This window comes from Saimiri boliviensis, chromosome 1, assembly GCF_048565385.1.
Source record: "Saimiri boliviensis isolate mSaiBol1 chromosome 1, mSaiBol1.pri, whole genome shotgun sequence".
Taxonomy (NCBI): Eukaryota; Metazoa; Chordata; class Mammalia; order Primates; family Cebidae; genus Saimiri; species Saimiri boliviensis.
In genome coordinates, this window is record NC_133449.1 from 3,072,671 (window position 1) to 3,094,959 (window position 22,289).

At 52.3% G+C, this 22,289-nt stretch overlaps 1 protein-coding gene across 4 annotated transcripts in view; it reads right to left on the reverse strand.

Moving 5' to 3' along the window:
- The window catches only part of EIPR1 (EARP complex and GARP complex interacting protein 1), a 168,296-nt gene that overhangs the window by 84,001 nt on the left and 62,006 nt on the right, over positions 1–22,289 (reverse strand). Inside the window, exon 1 of one of the 4 annotated variants that reach the window (XM_074393517.1) lies at positions 13,160–17,564. The exons of the other annotated variants lie outside the window; for them this stretch is intronic. The gene's annotated coding sequence lies outside the window, so the exon portion shown is untranslated. Of the gene's footprint in view, positions 1–13,159; positions 17,565–22,289 lie in introns of those variants that run through there. 4 annotated transcript variants of the gene reach the window in all.

Here is a 22,289-nt window from a genome sequence, read left to right on the forward strand (position 1 = left end):
AAATACTGCTTTTATAAATAAATTTTCCTTATAACATGTAAGAGGTAGACTATACCCAGTATAGCTTTGGTCTTTCTGCAAGACAGCTCTTCTAATGTGGTCAGGAGTCCAGCCACCATGTTCTTTCCTGCTGCACCCAGTACCCTTGGACCATGGGCACCACACAAAGCTGGCGTCTTCCCGCTGGTTTGGGAGCACAGTGGCTTATGTACCACTTGGCCTCAGACTGTGGCCGGCCCACTGTCCACTACCTCCATATCAACTGGTTTTGAAAAAGTATAAATACAGCTGCTCTTTCGCATCCCTCAAATTGTGCTAGGATGCTCTGGAAAGGTCTCTAGAGCTACAGATGTCATTCATCAGCAGATGACGTTTTCAGTGGATGTGCACTGAGTCAGTAGTTTTCTCTAAGTTCTGGTTATTTGAGCAAGGAACACAACTCTGAGCATGAGTTATATTAAAAATAATGGCATCCATACAACTGGGTTAAAAATGCAAACACCGCTGGGCGCGGTGGCTCAAGCCTGCAATCCCAGCACTTTGGGAGGCCGAGGCGGGTGGATCACGAGGTCAAGAGATCGAGACCATCCTGGTCAACATGGTGAAACCCTGTCTCTACTAAAAAAAAAATACAAAAAATTAGCTGGGCATGGTGGCACGTGCCTATAATCCCAGCTATTCAGGAGGCTGAGGCAGGAGAATTGCCTGAACCCAGGAGGCAGAGGTTGCGGTGAGCTGAGATCGCGCCATTGCACTCCAACCTGGGTAACAAGAGCGAAACTCCGTCTCAAAAAAAAAAAAAAAAAAAAAATGCAAACACCTACATTGATAATTTATGGAAATGTCTAAATTTTCACTTTATATTTTGAGTAATACCTTAAACCATGAGAGGAGTCACCAGGGAGCAGACCTGTCTGCCAGTTATGGGTACCCTGTAACCCAATCCTCTAATTAAAAACGTAAACGAAAGAGAAGGTACCAGGAAAACGAAGTCGAATGTGCTAGAGTCTCAGTAAAAACAAGTTATTAAAAAACCCTGCCCATTTAGACGCAGGCAAAACAAAGTACAATGTTGGGAGGAAGCCACAGAGATCCACTCACAGGGCGCCGCATGGCTCTGTTCTCCATTCAGGGCATTGAAACTAAAGCTGGAAACTGTAGATGGCATTTCTGGAAATAATTTACATAAGTAGGGTGATTACATGAGGGATACTCAAGTCCACAGAAATGCCTGGACCCCACATCAAAGACGAGCAGCTTTGAAACCTTACCAGGTGATGAGTGCCGAGATCATTCTGCCAACACCGACATCCCCCTGACTGTCTTCTTCACCTACATGCTTCACAAATATGAACTCACTTATCCTGGTCACAATCCCCAGCCGTGGGAACTACTCCCCCAGGTGTTCATATGGTTCCTGTTCTCGTTAATTCAGTGGCCCACCTGAGTAAGCTGAGTAACACCCACCTGCTACTCCGATGAACCAGGGGCATGAGCAGGGTCCCTGCTGGGTGCTGCCCGCGGCCGGCCGCCCCTCACCCCTGCCCTGCTTTAACTTGTTGCGCAGCCGCGGATAGGAGCCCTGACTCCTCTGAATGCTGCTGCCTCATCTGCGCATCCCTCAGACTGTGGGGAGGGAGGCAGTGAGCTAAACGAGAAAGCACGTTTCACGGTGGACTTGAGCCCTTGGGCGGCACCAGGCAAGCTGTGCTTCCTCGTCTGTCCCTGTGGTTTGCCAGCCATTCTTGGACAAGGGAGCACAAGCAAGCCAGGGCTGCACCAGCTCTCCCGTTCCAGGACCCAGCCCACCCTCTGCTCCCAGGCCTCCCTATCAGGGAACAGCCCTCCCGAATCAGCCCTGGGAAAAGCAGGAGTGTCGCATCTGTGGTTGAACTTCAACCTGGCCCCACTGCTATCCCCAGGCTCCTAATCTGTCTTCGGGGACTCCAGGTAAGAGGTACAGGGCCCAGAGGCCCAGGGGAGTCTGCGATGGAAAGGAGAGGAGGGGGAGACGCAGGCAGAGGCCATCTGCATCCCCTCATCCTGCCCCATCGGCGGCTGCCATCAATACCACACACAGCCTGCGGCTGTGCCACTGTCGACACGCGCTGCCCTTGGACCATGGGCCCCACGCTGACCAGACAGGAACCTCCTCTAAGCTACCACTTCTCTGCTGAAGCCAGAAGACGTTTATCCTGTGGCCTGCCAGCTCTCTTGAGAGAATGCAGAGCTCCCCCATGCAGAGCCACTCTGCCCAGGGGGCCATCTCTCCTTAATGCAAGCCCTGTCCTCCCCAGTCCCTCACAGCTTCCTGGCAGAAGCAGGTCGGGGGGCAGCCAGGCCCAGCTCACCCTGTTCCTTCCTCATGGCTTCCGACCCCTGAGGTCAGCCTGGCCTGGCCTGTTCTACCAAAGGCCATTTCTTTAAGGGGACGGGTCTTCCCCTCCAACTGAGTCTGCTTCAGGGCCCCCAGACCATCAGCAAGGTCTTCCCACCTCCAAAACCCATCTACGTACAGGATTCGGACACACCCAGAAGATCAGGCAGATGGAAGGCCATGTCTTCCCCAGCACCCCCATAACTGGCATCCCCCATAAGTGGCCCCACAGAGGCTGCCTTGTGCATGGAGGGGGTCACGAGGGGCACTGTCCAACCTCCCACCAGCCCATCAGCCTCACCTCTGGCCAACAGGACCAGTCTGGCAGACAGCAGAAACCTTGGCTGATACGTGAGTTCACCTGCGCTCTGAGTACATCAAGCCGTTTTTTAAAATACCTATAGAAGGAAACAGTGACGTCTGCTTGACATCAAACTACTTTCTGGACAGTGACCCGACACCCATGTTCTCACTAAAACAGGAAAATGTGGATTTGCCAGCATTCGCTAAAGCAGCCGTGGCACATAGCACACCTTAGGAGGTGGGTTTAAACTCAGCATTATAAACCTACTCTGGCTTGATCATGTTGAAAATTAATTAACACCCTCACTCCAAAAAATCTTCATCCCTTCATTCTCAGGAATATAATGATTTTCTGACTGATTTATTTAGGTTTGCAATATTTTTTCCCGGACTGGAGTATCAAAAATGCCCTCTTATAAAAATATTCAATCGACATAATTTATCTGTAAAAACATATTTGTCCATAAATACTGGGAAGAGGTGGGAATAGTCTGTCACCTTGAGCCCAGCGAGGTAGCGCAGGATACCGGGTGCAGGGCCGCACAGACAACACACCAGGCAAGGGCGGAATCCACGCCTGTGGCCCGGCATGAATCCAGCTGGGACCTGGCGGGCGCAAGGTGGCACTTACAGTTCCTAAGCCTCGGTCTCCTCAACTGCAAAATGTAGACAGATACCAACGTCTCTCTTCTAGGGATTTCCAAAATATTAAATGAGATGGAAATAAAGGCATATACCATGCAGCCCAGGAGAGAAGGTAGACACTCGACAGAAGCGAGTTTAAAGAAGGTGTGACAGTGAACGCCCAGGCATGAGGGTCGGGCCAGCGGCCTGCTCGTCTGTGCAGTGACAGGAGGCTGCCCTGCTGACCCCAGGCGCAGGGCTGTGAGGGGAACCGACGCTGGGACGCGACGTCAGACACAACCTGGGAAGTTGAGTGCGTTACGTCCCACACCGTACGACTCACTGGACTCAAATGCCTCTCACTCACGCCCGTGTCTCCAGCAAAAGGAAGGAACAGGGCCTCGTCCTGCTTACCAGTCCCCACGGCGCAGCCTGGAGTCCATCAGCTGCAGTTTTGCAAGTAGCTCTTTGTAAGGAGGGAGAAAAGAAAAATTTCACTATTTATCTTTCCATGTTTATATATGTATATTACTTTTATGGAACCTGTTCTGGTTCACCTTTTTTTTTTTTTTTTTTTTGTAATCACCTTAAAAGAGGAAAGAGATGCATTGTGGTTTATGCCTTTCTGATTAACTGGGGAAAAGAGGGGAAATTCAACAGTAATTCCAAAACATTCTTCCTTCCACACTGACCACTCTGCGTCACCCCTTTAAACGGGGGTCCAGAGCCTCACAGGCTGTAAGGCACCTCGGTGGTTATCCACAGCAACAGACACGTCAACAAAACCTGAAGGAGGCTCCACGCTCCCTCCCGCACACAGAGGAACTCAGACCCAGTCTCCCAACTCCTCGCCCGGCCTCCGGGTGCCTTCACGCATGAGCTGCACCCTGGGATGAGAAACATGGGGGGCCGTGGTGAGTGGCACTGGGCACGCTGGCCCCTCCTCCCTGCTTGTCTCTCCCAGTTTGAATCTAACCTGCTCCGGGGGAGTACTGGCTCTGGCCAACGTGCTCACAACCCTGACCACACCTGTAGGTGGGAGGGGCTCACGGCTATGAGCAAATGAGGCTGCCTTTTCTCCGTCAGCTGCAAGCATCTGCTCTGATGGTAACATCGGCAAGCCTGTTTTGTTTAGGGGAAGCCCTGTCCTTCACTTCCATGAGAGGTCGCTGACATGACTTCCACGCTGTGGCTCCTACAGGTGGTGGCACCCAGGGGGACGCAGCCAGTGCCACACTGAAAGCTGTGCCTTCCAGGGCACTCAAGGACAGGAAGCTCCTCTCAGCCCCAGGTTATAAGAAGCTGCGCATCCAGGCCAGAGGTGTGGGCACGAGGAGCCCTGCCACCACACAGCCTCCTCCTGTGGTCATTTCCGGGTTACCTGTGCAGCTGCCGCTGCCAAGCACTCTTCCTCCCCTTGGTCTCCCTCCTTCTGGTGTCTCATCCTCTGTCCCTGGCCTCCAGCTTGGGGTACTGTCTCCTACATGGTCCTCTAGGAGAGCCCAGGCACCACGCCCACTCCCATCCCACACTAACCCACGTCCACAGGGGACAGCGCCCGGTCCTTGCCTTCCTGGGTGGGATGCGTGCTACACTTCCTAGTCTTCTGTACTCGTGGTCTGGCTCACGCTGCTGAGTGGACGCAAACCTTCCCTCAACAACCTGAAAGTTAGGGAAGTCAGGTATCTTCTTGGCCCAAAAGTAAGTGCCCTCTGGTCGTGGTGGCCAGGACCCGCCCCGCTTCTCGGCATCCGTCCAGGAAGGCTGGAGACTTGTTTACAGAAGTCCAGCAATCCAGTGAGCGTGGACGATTCCTGAGAACCAAGGGCGGGTTGGCAACCACTTCTCAAAAGACAGAAGTCTTCATTACGAAAGGCAAACAGACCCAGGGATTAGGTGCCTGGAAATACTTGCATCTGTCTCATGAAAAGGTAAAGCAAAACAAAACGACAGGAAAAGGCACACGGAAGAGAGCAATTCGAGTGATGAGACGAAAATGCTCAGGAAAAATCCAGAAATTTAGTCAGGGGTTCCAAAAAGTCAGTATTATCGAACAATGACTCATGAGCAACACCCACATCCACAGAACGTAGGCCCGAAGGACTCGGCAGACCCTCCCCAGCTCCCTTTAGACGGTCAATGCCAAAACAGCATTTACCTTCATCAGATTGTACTGTGAAATCCTGAATGTTGTTATTTTTACCCGTCCAACCATCCCAAATTAAAATTTTATGTTGAAACTTGATTTTGAAATAAATTATTTGAATTTTCCATCTTTTCAAATGTAATTGTGTTTATTTCAAATTACTATAGGTAGATCAGAGAGAAAACAAAACAAAACAAAACAAAAAGTAGTTTTTAAAAAATGAGAGATTAAAACCAAAGTTTCTGCAGGATGGTAGAGACCCTTTCTAAGCACTAGAGGGGCTCACCTGAATGGAACCGAAAGTTAGCTGGAAATACCAAGTCTGAATACCAGAACGCTTTAAAAGGGGCACCGCATGCATGGAAATGAGAATTTTATATTCAATGCTACAAAAAAGTGCACTGATGAGAGCCAGCTGGTGCAGCCATCGAGTGCAGGGGGAATCCCTGCAAAGATCAAATAAATAAGTTTATGACAATTCTAGGACAAACCCAGCTAACCTGAGAGCCAAGTCAGTTCCCTGCTGGGTTGGTGTCTGCAGCCACCACCAGCCCCAGGCCTCCGTCTGGTGGGGGCACTGCCCTCCACACAGCTGGCACAGAGGCCTGAAGATGGACAGCTCTGTGGACATGGCTAGCAGCTGCCCTGGACCAAACATGCTTTCACCCCCAGACCAAGTGATGAAACCTGTCTTTCCAGCCTTTTGTGTGGAGCAAACAAAAAACACAGCCCCACAGGCTTCAATGAGCCACGCACTTCCTTTCCTGTCTTCCCTGTTCACTCCCTCCCACCTGTGCATAATAAACACACCCAGACTGCGGTCTCTGGGTCTTCGGCTAGTCAGTCATCCCACACACTCCCTCGTGTTTAACCTTGAAACCCGATTCCAACGCGCCAACATCGGTGCCTACAGACGGCCGCGCGGGCTGCTGCACTGGCTCCTGCAGGGTGCGTGCTTTGACGGGCTCTGGGGGCAGAGCCAGCTGGCGGCGGAGACACGGTTGCCCAGAGAACAGCCACCAAAGTGTGCGCTCAGGAATCTGCACCAGGCCGGCGCCTGTCATGGTGCTGGCAGAACCTCGGCGCTGCAGGGGCTGGGCCCGGCAGGTGCCCGTTAGTGTTCTCTGTGCTCCGGAACAAGGAGCAGGTCCAGAGGCCCCACTCTTCCCGCTGACTTGCCTCGCAGCCTTGTTAATGACTATGCCACTCTCACCACCCAAACAGAATGCACAGAGGAGGAGGAAATCATCAGCTTCGGGGATGGGCTCCTGCTATTTTTAAACAATGCCTGTCGGCTGGAGAGCAGCGGAGTAGCCTGCATACCTAGGGGTGATCTGTCCTTTTACTTAATGCCAACTCTGCTTTCTTTCGCTCATTTATTCTGCTTTAAATACCCCCAACCCAATTTAGTCGTCCCGGTTTGTGCAGTCCTCATCTGGAGAATACATGAAGTGTACCAGTCCTTGACACTTTGAGGAGTCAGGGGAAGGCCAGCTGCCCCAGCCCTCGGTGCCCACTGCCGCCACAGTGTTGAGGCTCTGGCGGGGCACAGGCATCCGAAGAGGTCCATGCAGCAGACGTGCCTCTCAGCACCGCCACGCTGGGCCGGCCTCCTTCCCCACAGCAGCAGCACAGCACACTGGCCCGAGCCCCAGGTAACAGCGCGCCAACAAACATGCAGGCACCCTCAGGGCTCTGAACAACCAGGCCCCCTCCTGCCCTGGCCAACCCTCCTGGCCACTCCTGTCTCCTCATTCCGTGACCCATGCCGAGAGGGAAGCTGCTGCCTCCGCGTTACCTGCGGTGGCACGAAGAGGACTCAGAAGGAGCTCGCACCCAGAAGTGACGTACCACGTTCACACCTGGCACACTGGCCAAAAGTCGCCATGCCTTCCCCTAGCTGCAAAGGATGTCCAGAAGGGCGGGAGAGCCAGATGCCAGCGAGCACCACAATTAAAGATGGGGAGAAAAGAAAAGGGAAAACTGCCAGGCACAGAGGCTCACCCCTGTAATCCCAGCACTTTGGAGGGCCAAGGCCAGAGAATCACTTGAGGTCAGGAGTTCGAGACCAGCCTGGCCAACACAGTGAAACCCTGTCTCTACTGAAACTACAAAAATTAGCCGGCGTGGTGGCGGGTGCCTGTAATCCCAGCTACTCGAAGGCTGACGCAGAAGAATTGCTGGAACCCGGGAGTCGGAGGTTTCAGTGAGCCAAAACTGCACCACACACACCAGTCCGGGCGATAGAGCGAGACTCCATCTCAAAAAAAGGAGAAAAACCACCTGGGGAAAACCACCTGGGGATGTACAAGGCAGCAGTGCAGAGGCCCAGGGTTGTCTCCCCAAGACCCAGGCCAGGAAGCAGCGTGCAAAGTGGAGCCCCACAGGCACAGGGCCCAGAGGCCGAGCCGCGGCAGCAGGGAGACTGGGCAGGAGGCCGGGTCCTGAGCAGTGTCAGACCACGGACAGGTGCGCAGAAAGGGAGGAGAGCCACAATGGACTCCATTTCTATGACGTGCCTGCACTTTGCATTCTTCAGCCCATCTCATCTCACCCCGTGAAGCAGATGTTATTTCTATTCTGTTGAGAAAAGCTGGGAGCAGAGAGGAGTTTACTTCTCAGGGCACAGCAACTCAAATGGAGCCAGGATTCAAACTCGGGTCTGCCCAGCTCCACACCCATTTCCCGTGTCGTTAGCCTAAGTTTCCACTTGCAGTGGGAAGGAGCACACGGTTGGGAAAGGCAACCCAACAGCAGCAGAATCGGAGGAAGAAAAGGTGGCTGTGGGTGGAAAGTGCAGAGGCCCGGGGCAGATCCGGCCACCTCGCTGTGAAAAGGGAAGGAGGTCATCAGAAACATGTGACCCAGCAACCCTCCCTGAGAAAGAACAGATGTGTAGGTTGCATTTCAATACAGCACTGAACAAGGGCAAGATCTCCAAAGCCAATGCCCCCCAAGAGAGAACTGGCCAAATACACAGGGACATGTCAAACCACCACGGAAAATGTCCTTGTGCAAGACGGCTCCTCGCTCTGTCTCCGAGTAGGCTGGACGGTCCCACTAGGTCAGTGGGCCTACAGCCCTCAATGCCACTGTCTTCATGCAAACCAGAGACCCCCAGCCAGGAGGAAGAACCTGGGACAGAGCAGGGGAGAAGCAGGCTCCACGCACACCCTGGAGCAAACCTCCAGGTCAGGGCTGAATGGGGCCAGAAAACAGAGCCAACGCCCCCACCCTCACCCCTGTCCGCCAGGCCCTGGCCACGGTGGACAAGAGCAGCAACACCCATGGTCACCAGGCTGCAGTGAGCAAGCACCAGCCACAGCCTCTGCCTATAGCAAGGCTCAGGACCAATTCAACACCCAGCGCTGGGGACTGAGCACTTCCAGCTTCAGAACAAGAGTTTGTTTGTTTTCTTTCAGAAGTGCTCCATCGGAATTAAAGTGCTGGAGTCCAGAGAAAGCTCTGCTGACCACAGGAAGGTGAAGTTCAGGAGGTGCTGGTGGAGCCCCAGCTTCTGACCCTGCCCAAGAGCTACCAACACATGGAGTAAAAGCCACCAACGGTCTCCAGGACCCTCGCATGGAGCAGAAGCCATCAACTGTCCAGGACCCTCGCATGGAATAGAAGTCACCAATTGTCTCCAGGACCCTCACACAGAGCAGATGTCACCAATTGTCTCCAGGACCCTTGCACAAGGCAGAAACCACCGACTGTCTTCGGAACCCTCACATGGAACAGAAGTCATCGACTGTCTCCGGGACCCTCACATAGAGCAGAAGTCACCAACTGTCTCTGGGACTCTCACACAGAGCAGAAGTCACCGACTGTCTCTGGAACCCTCACACGGAACAGCAGTCACCGACTGTCTCCGGAACCCTCACATGGAGCAGAAGTCACCGACTGTCTCCAGGACCCTCACATGGAACAGAAGTCACCGACTATCTCCAGGACCCTCACACGGAGCAGAAGCCACCGACTGTCTCTGGAACCATCACACGGAGCAGAAGCCACCGGCTGTCTCTGGGACCCTCACCTTGGAAGTAGCGCCCTGACCTGAGGACACGGGGCAGTGGCCTGTAGGTATTCCAGCTGCCGCTCCATCTTCCCTGCCAAGAGCCAGCACCAGCTGTGGTAACTGAGCGTGAAGAGACCTTCCCAGGTCTCCAGCCTTTTCCGGCCAAGCCCCCAGGCACATCGAACAGACACAGCCACACCTGTCATCCCTGCCTGATTCCCGACCCTCCAAACCCGTGAGCAGCCCAAAGGGTTGTTTTTATGCTACTAAGAAAAATAGGCTGCTCATTTACAAACCCGGAGCGATTTGACAACTGCCGTCACTATTTGTGCCTGTGTGTGATGCCACACGTGCTGTTCATGTGGAAAATGTCTTGCTGTGACATGGCCTCCATTCGTCTCCAGGTGTTGAGTGCCAGATTCCAGGAAGCCCCAGGAGTGGGCCCAGAAGGAGCAGCGCCGAGGACCCCCACGGGTGGGGGCTATCCGACCAGGCATGTCCTGGGGACATGGGAAGACTGAGGAGTGAAGGACACTAGTGTCCGTGACGGAGAAAGGCTGAGGCATCAAGCTTCCAGCTGTGCCTACCTTGGTGACTTTGGAAGCATTTTCTTACGCACATGTCATAGGCAATGTGTTCCGGGGGAGCTGGGGCGGGGGGGTCTCACAGTCCAGAGTGCCCCACAGAGCACCCGAGACAGTGGCTGGCAGAGCACAGGCACCGATGCCCCAGAGGAATGAGCCAGCCCCTGCGTCCCCGTGTGCCGAGTCCATCCCCCCAGCAGCCCTAAGAGGCGGAGCTATCAATCTCAGACAAGGAAACTGAGGCTCAGAGAGTGGAAGCCACTGTCCAAGAGCACACCAGAGTGCCCGTGGCAGAGGAGGCAGCAGGAAGCAGATTACACCTAGACACAGCTGCAGCACCAAGCTTGCTCACCAGGACCAGAAAGTTCATTCACCATACTCCAGAAAGCTCCTTCAGTCTTCTCCAGAAAGCTCGTTCACCATGCTCCAGAAATCTCCTTCACTCTTCTCCAGAAAGCTCCTTTGCCACATTCCAGAAAGCTCCTTTGCCATGCTCCAGAAAGCTCCTTCACTATGCTCCAGAAAGGTCCTTCACCACGCTCCAGAAAGCTCCTTCACCACGCTCATGAAAGCTCATTCACCATGCTCTAGAAAGCTCATTCACCATCCTCTAGAAAGGTCCTTCATTGTGCTCCAGAACGCTCCTTCACCACACTCTAGAAAGCTCATTCACCATGCTCTAGAAAGGTCCTTCATTGTGCTCCAGAAAGCTCCTTCACCACACTCCTGAAAGCTGCACACCACGTTCCAGAAAGGTCCTTCACCACACTCCAGAAAGCTCCTTCACCATGCTCCAGAAAGCTCCTTCACCACGCTCTAGAATGCTCATTCACCATGCTCTAGAAAGCTCATTCACCATGCTCTAGAAAGGTCCTTCATCATGCTCCAGACGCTCCTTCACCACACTCTAGAAAGCTCATTCACCATTCTCTAGAAAGCTCATTCATCATTCTCTAGAAAGCTTGTTCACCATGCTCTAGAAAGCTCACTCACCATGCGCTAGACCAGGCGTCCCCAAACTTTTTACACAGGGGGCCAGTTCACTGACCCTCAGACCATCGGAGGGCCGCCACATACTGTGCTCCTCTCACTGACCACTAATGAAAGAGGTGCCCCTTCCTGAAGTGCGGAGGGGGGCCGGATAAATGGCCTCAGGGGGCCGCATGCGGCCTGAGGGCCGTAGTTTGGGGACGCCTGCTCTAGAAGCTCATTCATCAAGCTCATTCATCAAGCATTCACCTAGAAAGCTTGTTCACCAGCTCTAGAAGTCTCCTTCACCCAGCTCTAGAAAGCTCGTTCACCATGCTCTAGCCCCTATGGACCCAAGTGGTGGAGGAACCAGGGTCATGTGTGGAGGCTGCTGAGTGAAGAGTGGGCTGCCTACCCTGAGGGGTGAGTGCCATAAGAGCTCCTCGGGGCCCCTCATAGGGTTCCCCTCTCCTCCCTGCAGCCTGAGTCTGATGTGGGTAAGGATGTCACAGCGTATGTCCTGACGGGGTGGCGTCACGGGGGGTGGGAGCAACAGTCGCTGCCTCGGCCTGGGACTTGGCACACTTGTCCTGCCACCCTTCAGCTGCTGCTCTGGAAACAGGGGTGCTGTTTCTAACACCTGCCCTCTGCTAGCCCGGAAGTATTCCAAAACGCAGGATACCCTTGCACCTCAAAATGAGAAAGAAATCCGAACACTGAAACTGACACACATTTTGGGACTCTAGCAGTTTAGGAAATTGTCACTGAAACTATCCAAGTTCTTCGAAAGTGACCACAGAGTAAACGAGGTGATGTGAAATTCACATTATAGCTGAGCATGGATCTTGCATGGCTGGGTCTGCTGGGGTGTCCAGAAAGTTCTTTTGCTTCTCTGGCTGGTGTCATCAAGTAAATGACAGTTATTCATGATTTAAGAACATGAGCCAGGAAGCAAAGCCCTTCTGAGGACAAAACCAGGGTGTCATGGTGGCCCTTCAGGGCTGATGTGGCCTGGAATCTAGCTAAGCCATAGCCCTCCCCGTTCGTCGGGTGTCAGCTGCTGGACTTCGCCCAATGTGAGGATCCCCTGAGACAAGCCCGACCTTCCACCATGTCCAGAAAATACCTCTCAGCAGGCACGGCCAGACGTGTGACATCACATGGCGCATAGCCTGGGACAGAGGATAGACGCAGGGCACGCAGCAGCTATGACACAGGGGGGAGTGGGGATGAAACCAGATTCTGTTGCACCAGTCACTCCTGCATGGGATGGGCAGAGGGTCGAGTGGTGGCCTTGGCAATGCCCACAGGCCCCAGCAGCCCTGGCCCCGGGGCAGCCATAGGCCCCCAGCGGAGCCCCACCCCACACGCAGTCTCCAAGTGCCAGCACGGCCATATCTCCTGCAATTAAAATGCAGGCTTTCAAATCCATGATGCTCACGCACTGCTCAGCTTTCTGGAGTTTTAATTGCCCATTTGCTTTCTTCCTAGGCAACAGAACTGCTCTATTAATATCTCCCACCGGTTTCAGGGGAGAGAGGAGACAAGGGAGGATTCGTTTTCATATTAATTGGCAAACCTCTTTGCCGCCCGCTTCCTGGACCTCTCAGGGCTTGCTCTTCCTGTCTCTTTCTTCTCAATCATTTTGCTGTCACTCTATTCTCTCTGGGTGATCCTCCAAATTGTAGTTTTAAAACAAAGAATACCAAGCTCAGGGTGTTCTTTCTCTCTGACCAGACAGAGGACGGGGCGTGTGACCCAGGGACCTGGAGTGTGTTGTTGGATCTCGAATGCCTCCACAAATAACAGAAGGAACAGTCCCATCCTCTGTGGGAGAAGGGCGCTGGTAGACCCAAAACTGAACTGAGGGGCGATGGGACCCTGGGAGCCACACCTTGCTCCCCACTCGGCTTCTGCTCCTCGGCTGGCTCCCTCAGTTTCCCTCCCAGCTTGCAAACGAGGCATGCCCAGACCCATCCATGAACCTGTCTCCTTACATGCACTAAGTCCCAGGGCTTTAATCTCAGAGGTGCCAACAGCACCCAATTCACATCTCCTGCGCTCACCCCCCGACACAGGCTCCCAGAGCCACCACTTTGGCAAACACGTGATATGCAATTCACACTTAGTGTCCAAACCTGAACGCCAGTGGCCCCAGCCTCGTCCTTCCGGGACTTCCTGTCTCAACAGCCAGCATCAGCGCTATATGCTTGCTCAGGTCACAAGATCCTGGCCCCACCCTGATCCACGCCTCTCATCGTGACCACTGCAGCCTGTGTCACAGCCTCCAGGGTGAATGCCCCATTCCAGCTGCCACAGTCACTCACAGGACCACACAATGCCCTCCGATGGGCCCAGCCACTGCTCCTGGCTGAGCCCCGGCTGCTATCTCCTTCCGAGACACTTGTTTCTCCCTTACCCCATAGCATATGTTACACGTTTTATTTTGTACTTAGTATCATCTGTCCTGCACCAAGCCTGCAGGTTACAAGGGCAAGGTGTGTAGCTGGTGGGGGCTACACACCCAAAGTACAAGGCAGTGCCTGGCGCAAGGCAGCGGCTCATCTTGCTCACCCGAATGCAGCCCCCAGGCCGAGAATGCTGCCTGGAGCAGAATGAGACGCTCAATGAAGGATGCTGGATGCGCAATTATGACATGTTATCTGAAGTACACAAAAGGCTGAGATGCATAACACTTTCTAAATGCAAAAAAAAAAAAAAAAAAACACATACACACACATACACACAAAAGGAAGAGTCCTTTTTAAAGATGATATTTTACCACTAAAATGTGACAGGCAGTTGGGTTTGGAAGGGTTGGAACTGGGGGAGTCAAAGGTTCCCAGGAACCTAAGCCACAATCAAGAGAAAAATCTCCCTGAAGAAGTGGCAGCAGCAATCAGCTATAGCTTGTGCTTCTCTAGAAATTTTTCTCCCAAAAAATCCATTCAGTCTTTGGAATAGGTCTTGCCACCTGGCCATCTGTAGAATCCACGTGACCTTGAATTTAGGGTGCGCCATGGCTCTCCAAGGGGGAGGGTGCCAGGGCAGGTGGTGAGGGTGCGGCCGCGGGGACCACATGCTCCTCACTGCAGAGGCAGCCGCGCCTGACCACTTCAGTGGGGTTGAGCACTCTCACTGTGACAGGAGAGGCCCCATGACGTGGACCGTGCTCATCTGGGTCTTTTGTGACTCAACCAGCACTAATTGCTATTAGACTACATGTTTCAGCACACACAGACTGCACTTCTGTCACGGTCTGAGTAACACGAGAGGAACACAGAACATCTATTTTACCTCCTGGTGCTACAGCCCAGGCCGGGACTGAGAGACAGAGGCCACGGTGGGAGGGACTCTTCCCACTGCTCGGGCTAGCCCTGTTTTCTCATTAGGAAGTAAACTAGGTCTCAAATTTGGCTTCTGCCCAAGTTCCTAAGAGATTCCTCCACCACTGGCATCAATGAGGTTACCCTGAGGAATATGCCTCAGATGCGAGGCTGGTGCCAGCCCCATGGTGGTAGGGATGCCAAGGGTCAAGGAAGAATGCCCAGAATGAAGCACAGGCACACCCAGCATCGCAACACACAATTGCAGATCAAGAATTCACTTCTGTTTTAATTAAAACACATATCAGTGCAAAGTGAGGTATCATCCTCTGTGAAGAGTGCATAGTTCTTCTGTGTACCCGGATGCACGTGGAAGGCTGCGGCACCCAGTCCTGCGTGTACCCGGATGCACATGGAAGCTGTGGCACCCAGTCCTGCGTGTACCCGGATGCACGTGGAAGGCTGCGGCACCCGGTCCTGCGTGTACCCGGATGCACGTGGAAGCTGTGGCACCCAGTCCTGCATGTACCCGGATGCACGTATGAGACTATGCTGGGTGCTGAACATTTATTTAGAACTCATAACTATCTGCTTTCAAAAGGAGTCTAAGAGAGATGGCTACCTGCTAAATGCATTATGATATAGATCAAATTGTATCATAAAAATATGTCATAATTTAAAAGATAATTTTATCTAAATACAAAGCACACCTCCTAAAAAATGGTTTTAAATTCAGTCTGCATCTATTTGTCTGAGGAGGGAACACACGGAAGCTGCCTCGGGGTGACGCTGTGAGGAGGCGTGGCCAAGGAACTCCCAGGCACTGTCCATCCCTCCTCTCATTGACTCTGTACAGCACACGTGGAAATTATTGCCTCTTTATATCATGGTATTGTTCTTACGTTATAAAAAGCAAACTAAAATTCTCAAATATCAACCTTACTGCCGTTTTCCTCATTTTCTTGGAGAAACACAACTTAATGTTACGTAAAGGCAAGCTGGTCACAGCCGCATGACCATGGCCAACGTCACAGCCAGCAAGTGGCATGGCTGGATGCTGTCAGCCCCAAGCCTGTCTGTGTCCTGGTCCTGTGGCTGTCAGGGGCCAGCAGGGCTGTCCATGCTGGGGGCGCCACACACACGAGCTCACTGCAGAGCCACATGGCGGCCTCTGTCCACTGAGCCTCCAGGCACCCATGCTCTGCTCTGTGGGAACGGCTGAAGTTTTCCATTCTGGCTCTATGCTAACATCACTCGGGAATGAATCTACTAACATCTGGGACATACTTTGAGTCTAGGTGAGGCCCACAGCACTGGGACTTGCCCCAGGTCCTCAGGTGACTCTGATGTGTGGCCAGACTAGGAACCAGTCCATTAAGTGACTGTCCAGTCATTTCTGTCTGGACATTCCGGTCTGTCACCTTCAAGTGCCCTTGGTAAAATACTCGACCAAAGAAGACCGCGAGCCTTACAGGCCCCAGACGCTTCACGCACGCTCACCACGCACCTCACAGACGGCCTGTGCACCTCGTGAGTGCCTCCCCTAAATCCCCACGGCGAACGCCAGATAGGAGCACCCTCCTGCTTGTACAGGGGATGAGTCTCAGCCTAAGAAGCCTTCCCAAGCCCACACAGCCTCCGGGCCAGAGCCAGGACTCAGATCCAGGCGTGTCTGACGCGAACGTCGGAGCTACCTCCGAGCACGCAGCCTCGTGTGAGGAACAGGAAACCACCACCAAAACGCTCTCAGCTGCATCACGGCGACTTCTGCCAAGACGAGGCCAGTAGTATGTGGCAGATTAAAATAATGTCAATTACTTTATAACGAATTCGACTGTTACTGAAAATAATGAGGTATGAGGCAGACAGCAAACATGTTCTGCAAAAAAGAACCTAAAAGTAAATATAAACCTTAGTGGCTAGGTCTAAAAAAAACTGTCATTTGCAGAAAAACAGACAGAAAGAAAGTTCCTTTTACACATTAAATGAAATAAGCCCTGCTACCCCAATACCAGAAACCTTTGCGTTCAGACACTGGCCGAGCCTGGGCTCTTCCGTGCCCAGGTGTGTCCCCAGGTCTTCGCCAGCCTGGGGGTCTTCCTCCATTTACTTTCATTCCATCACAGAACAGTCTTGACAAACTATCACCCCACACTTCAGCCTGGTGGCATGGCCTGCTCGGTGACCTCAGCTTAACTCAGCAACATTCTACACAGCCCAGGGCCTCTCCTCGAGCCAGCCTGCAGCACACTCACGGGGTTCACAGGACTTGCCAGCAGGTGCGGAAAAGGGTGTCTTCACTGGCCAGGGCTCCTCTGGGAGGCCCCTGGCGGCTTCAGGAGGGGCGTGACAGAAGACAGAGAGAAATGCTGCTGCAGCCTGTGACTCTATGCGTGGGGAGGGCCCAGACCAATCAGAGCTGGCCTGCTTCTCCTCTCATGGCAAAGCCGCACACCCTAGGGAGAATCCACACTCTTCCGGGGGTCCTGGCACCCAGATGGCCATTGAGGCTAAGAGAACACCATGCAGAAGATGTGTTTCAAAGATGGGCCCATCAGCAACAACTGGACCAGTCCCCACGGGCACCGCCACCCCTACCCCCCTGCGCCACGCCTCCGTCACCCTGGACACACATGCTGGGTTTGCAGGGAGAGAATGGTCCCCACAGCTGCTGGATGCAGGTGGCCCCAGCAGAAGGTAAGCTCTCTTAATATGCGCAGGTGAGACCCACCCCAGTAAGCAGAAGCAGGCAGTTACTATTTTAGGGGAATGATCAAGTCATCTTCAACTTGATTACAGGCAACCTGGAATTTGTTCGTGACCGAATATTTTGATGTCTAAATGCATCCTTTAATGTTCTGTGAAGCTACAGAAATCACAGACTATTCAATAAGAAAGATGTTTCTTCCTTGAATTTAATTATATGGAAGAGTGGCTATTTGAACTCCACAGACTCCAAACACTTTAACAAATATCAACCTTAACAATTCTTTCATAATATCCAAAGTGCAAATAATGTTTTCATTCTTGAACTCTTCAAAATCAATAAACAAAAAATTACATATAACCATTTAACAAATACATTTAAAGGCATAAATGATCATCTTATTGTATAGAAGTGATATTTTTAATCAGTAGAATCCCACGGGAGGAATGACTATAACCATGTGATTCCTTCCAACCAGCTTAGCTGACTCATGACCTGGCTTTGACTTGTGCCCTTAAACTGATGTTCACACACACCCAGCACCCAGCCCATCCTACACACACACACACACACACACACACACACACGCACACACACACCCACCCTCCACCCAGCCCATCCTCTACACACACACACACACACACACCCCCTCCACCCAGCCCCTCTACACACACACACACACACACACCCTCCACCCAGCCCCTCTACACACACACACACACACAGACCCACCCTCCACCCAGCCCATTCTCTACACACACCCACCCTCCACCCAGCCCATCCTCTACACACACACACACACACACACACACGCAAACACACACACCCCCTCCACCCAGCCCATCCTCTACACACACACACACACACACACACACACCCTCCACCCAGCCAATCCTCTACACACACACACACACACACACACACACATGCAAACACACACACCCCCTCCACCCAGCCCATCCTCTACACACACACACCCTCCACCCAGCCCATCCTCTACACACACACACACACACACACACGCAAACACACACACCCCCTCCACCCAGCCCATCCTCTACACACACACACACACGCACACACACACACACCCTCCACCCAGCCCATCCTCTACACACACACACTGTCATCTGCGCACAGTGTCCACCCTGCCTGTCGTCTCTGCACCACAGGCTGCCCACCCAGCTCAGGGCGTCTCTGTCCTCGCATGGGGACACAGCGCTCTGGCCTTTCTTCCAGCTCCTCAGTCTAGGACCAAGCCTCTCTGGGTCTCTGACTTCCTTCTTTAGCGTTTTCCAATTTGGGGACTAATCTGGTTCTGCTGGCTAGCCTTGAAGGCATCTACTTCTGCCGGCACTCATCTGGCAGGCAGCGGTGACAGTGAAATGCTTCTTTCTGGATCACAATCACTTCCTTTGGTGTGTGAGCACCTGGGTGGCAGGGACCGGTGGTTCTTAATCGTGGCTCCAGCATTTGGGACAGTGTGGCACATGTTAGGAACTCAGCATGTATCTGGTGACCACAAAGAACAGAGATGTGCGGGACACTGTGAAAACAGCATCCATGGAAGTTGACTCCTGAATAAAGAGGGTGGGGACCAGGAAAGGCTGATGTTTGAGCAGGGAATGAAAGAAAGCCGACTGCTGCGTGGCATGACATGAGTGTTTCAGCCACACCCGCCTCACCTGCGTGTGCAGAGGCGCCATCCACGTCTTGCATCACTGGTGAGGCAAGTATTTAGCACAAGACTCAGTAGACTGTGGGTGTTTGCCCTAACGGTGAAAAAAGGGCTGCTGATGAGCCGATTTTCAAAGTCCCTTATGGTGGAATTCAACCAGTTTCAGATGAGCTGAGCTACGAGGTTCCATCCCCCAGTTGAGCCTCATGCCCAGGGGCAACAGCCAGGTTCTCACTTGCATTCTAGTCCAAGGAAGGGCAAACCTTTTCTGTCAAGAGCCAGGTCATAAATATTTTTGGCTTTGCAGGCCACACAGTATTATTTGTTGCAGCTACTCCACTCTGTCATTGTAGAGCAGAAGCAGCCACAGACATTACAGAAATAAGCAAGTGTGTCTGCGTGCCAATAAAACTTTATTCACAGAACCAGGTAGTGGGCCAGAAGTAGCTGTGCTGTGGTTTCCTGACCCCCCTCCTAGACCATGAAAAGCGCTGTCTTTTTTTTTTTTTTTTAAGTAGATTTGGGGCAAAACCCACCATTCATTTGCTCATTCACTACATTTAACAAACACTTTTTCAGTGCCTAGTACGTCCCAGGCACTTTCGAGCCTGTGGGGCAGAGCACAGGTCAGCACTGAAAGATCTGCCATGTCAGACAGCGGGGACTCACGATGGCACATGCATTTCCTGCTCTGTTTATTGTGTTTTCCCTCCATTCCCTTAACAGATGCTTGTTAGCAGAGAAAGGCTTGAGATTCATGCAGCCCATCCCTTCAACCACTGGAGCTCTGCTCCTACCCACTTCACACACAGAGGTTTTATTTATGTGTCTATTACAGGCTTCTATATTGGGGTTCCTTGTCACTTGTGAAAACAGGTTCTGTAGCTTTAAAACAAGATACTGGTCTGGCCTAGATATTAGGTTTTATTGATGGCTGGTTGTGTGGGAGAGAATCCAAGTCTTGCTAGTGTCAGATTACATCTATTGCTTCCCCTGGACCCATCTCGTCTGTCGTCGTGCCCTCAAAAGAGATAAAGTTAATCAAAACGGAGTTATGGCCTCAAAGTCACCCTGATAGCATCTGGGATCTTCCTATCTTGATGGTGTTGGGAAATTGGTTCTGTAATAATGATTCTCCCCCTGGCTGGGTATCCTGCGATCGCAACAAGCAAATTCCAGTGTCCTCCCCCTGCAAGATGTCGTGGTGTTCCTGATCTGCTAGACTGAGAGCTCATTCTGGCATTCAGAAACACTCCACGCCAGGACTGACAGCAGCCCAAGACGGGGTGTGTTCTCTGAGGTGCTCGGGTTCTCCATGAGAGTGAAGGAACCCCCGACCACACTCTAGCCAACCACTGTCAGAAGACTTGCGCCCTGTAAGAAGGCATCCAGCACTGGTGGGAATGCTTCCTGGGATAAGACACCTCTGGGGCAGCTGCAGGAGTCAAGCCCAGCCTTCCCAGGGATATCGGCTAACTCGGCATTAACTGCTCCCTAACTTATCCCACTCCTCACTGCACCCAGATCTTTGCCCTGGAGTCAGGAGAGAGGTCCAGCCCTCTTCTGCCCACAGATACAGGAGAGCCCCACCACAGCACTCTTAACGAGGCCCCAAAGCCTCAAACATTTAGAATGGGGGCTCTCATTTTCAAAAGTAATGAGATGACCAGGGTGAGTTCTGGACTTCAGGAAGCCAAGATTCATCACAAGTTCTAGCCGCTGCTGAGAACGTCGCTCCTACATGCGCCTCCGTGGACTGCCCCCTTGTCCTGGAGTGTCCAGCCCTGGGTCAGCTCGCTGTCCTGGCAGCTCTGCTCAGGGCTCTGCCGATGGCGTGTTGAGAGCTGGCCACATGCCTGTGATCTGACCAGGCACGGCTGTGTTATGAGCATCTCCTTCTCTTACGAAAAGAGTCCTGGGATTAGATGATTAGATTGGCTTTTTGTTTTAATGGGCAAATCATGCTGTTGACTTTGACACTACAGCCTGCTGAAATTCCCATTTGTATGTATGTGCTACATTTCAGAAAGGAAAATATTCTCTCTCTCTCTCTCTCTCTCTCTCTCTCTCACACACACACACACACACACACACACACACACACACACACACAGAGAGAGAGAGAGAGAGTTGCGGCCGTATGTGTAAGCTGTGTTATGCTCTTCTTAGATTTTGCCAAATCACAGGAGGCAGACGTCCTGGCAGTTTACATGCAATCTTCTATGTCCGTAAGATGCCATTCACCATGCAGCATTCCCTCTTCTGACCGTCTGTGGAAAGCCTGGTTCTCCAGACAGTGAATGAAAAGGATCTCATTCCCAGTCTCAGCGCCACCACTCACTGCCGAGTGATCCTGGGCCAGTTACTCAAGTGCTCAGGGCCCAGAATGAGCAAATTTATGATGCAAAGGTCAGATGATTTGGTCTCCAAGGTGCCTTCTGACAGGGACCCTAAGATTCCCCAGCGAAGTATGCAGCTGGCCGGCAAGGAGCAAACTGCAGGGTAGAGAGGTGTGGCTGGATCACTAAATGGTGAACTATAGGAAACCATGAAACTAAATATGAGCCCTATGAAACTGCCATTCTTATAGATCAAAAAGGGTCAAATTCCAGCAATTTCATGTAATTCAACCTTGTGAAATCCCAAACAAGAATTTTAACTTCTCAGTTTTCATGACTGCAAAATAAATGCCCTGTATTATGGAAAAGTACTTTTAAGATGTCCAAACTCCAAATTCTATTGGGTGCATTAAGACGACAGTCTCCCCTGTAACACATGCGCCCTCCTTTGTACCTAGACCGCGACAACATGTGAGCGGCTGCCTTCTGCTCTTTCCAGCGCAGGTCAGTCCTCCTGCCTTTATACAGGCCCACCTCTCTCCTTCCCACCAGTGCCGCGGCTTCAGGAGCAAGCGCCCCCCCCCCCGCTGTCACCTTGCTTTCATCACTGTCCCCTAGAGAGCCCATGCTGCGCCCCAGCGTCTCGCCTCAATGCTACCGGCACGTCCTCGGCCACATCCTTGCCTCACAGCCTCTCCAATAAGTCCGTTTCTTAAGGTTGTACCTCAGCATCAAACGGGCTTTAGTGCAATACCCTGTCACACAGCCTTCTTGCCAATGCCATTTGCATGAGAAAAAAATCAAGCAAAAACAAAAACAAACTGCACACCATGCACTTCTTTCTGGACGACGCTGGAAAGTCCTGACACACAAACACCTAATGGCCCAGAAGCGTCTGTAAAGCAGCTGTACCCCAGACCGCGGTTCCTGCAAGCAGGTATGTGTGTCACGGGTTACGACGGCAGGCAAGTGAGCAGAGCCTGTGACTCCCAACACAGCGCCAGTTCCAACAGCACATGCTTCTGTGTATTCTTCGTTATGGAAATCTTAGTGTTCAAGGTACATCTGAGTTTTCAAAATAGTCAAAAATCTCAGAGGCCGCCCTGATGAATGAAAAGGGTGATTAATAGGGCAAAATTATCAGGAGCCGAAAAGCATCCTATAAAAATATCGCAGAGAGATTTTCTCAGATGGCATTGAAGAGGACTTTTAGAGCAT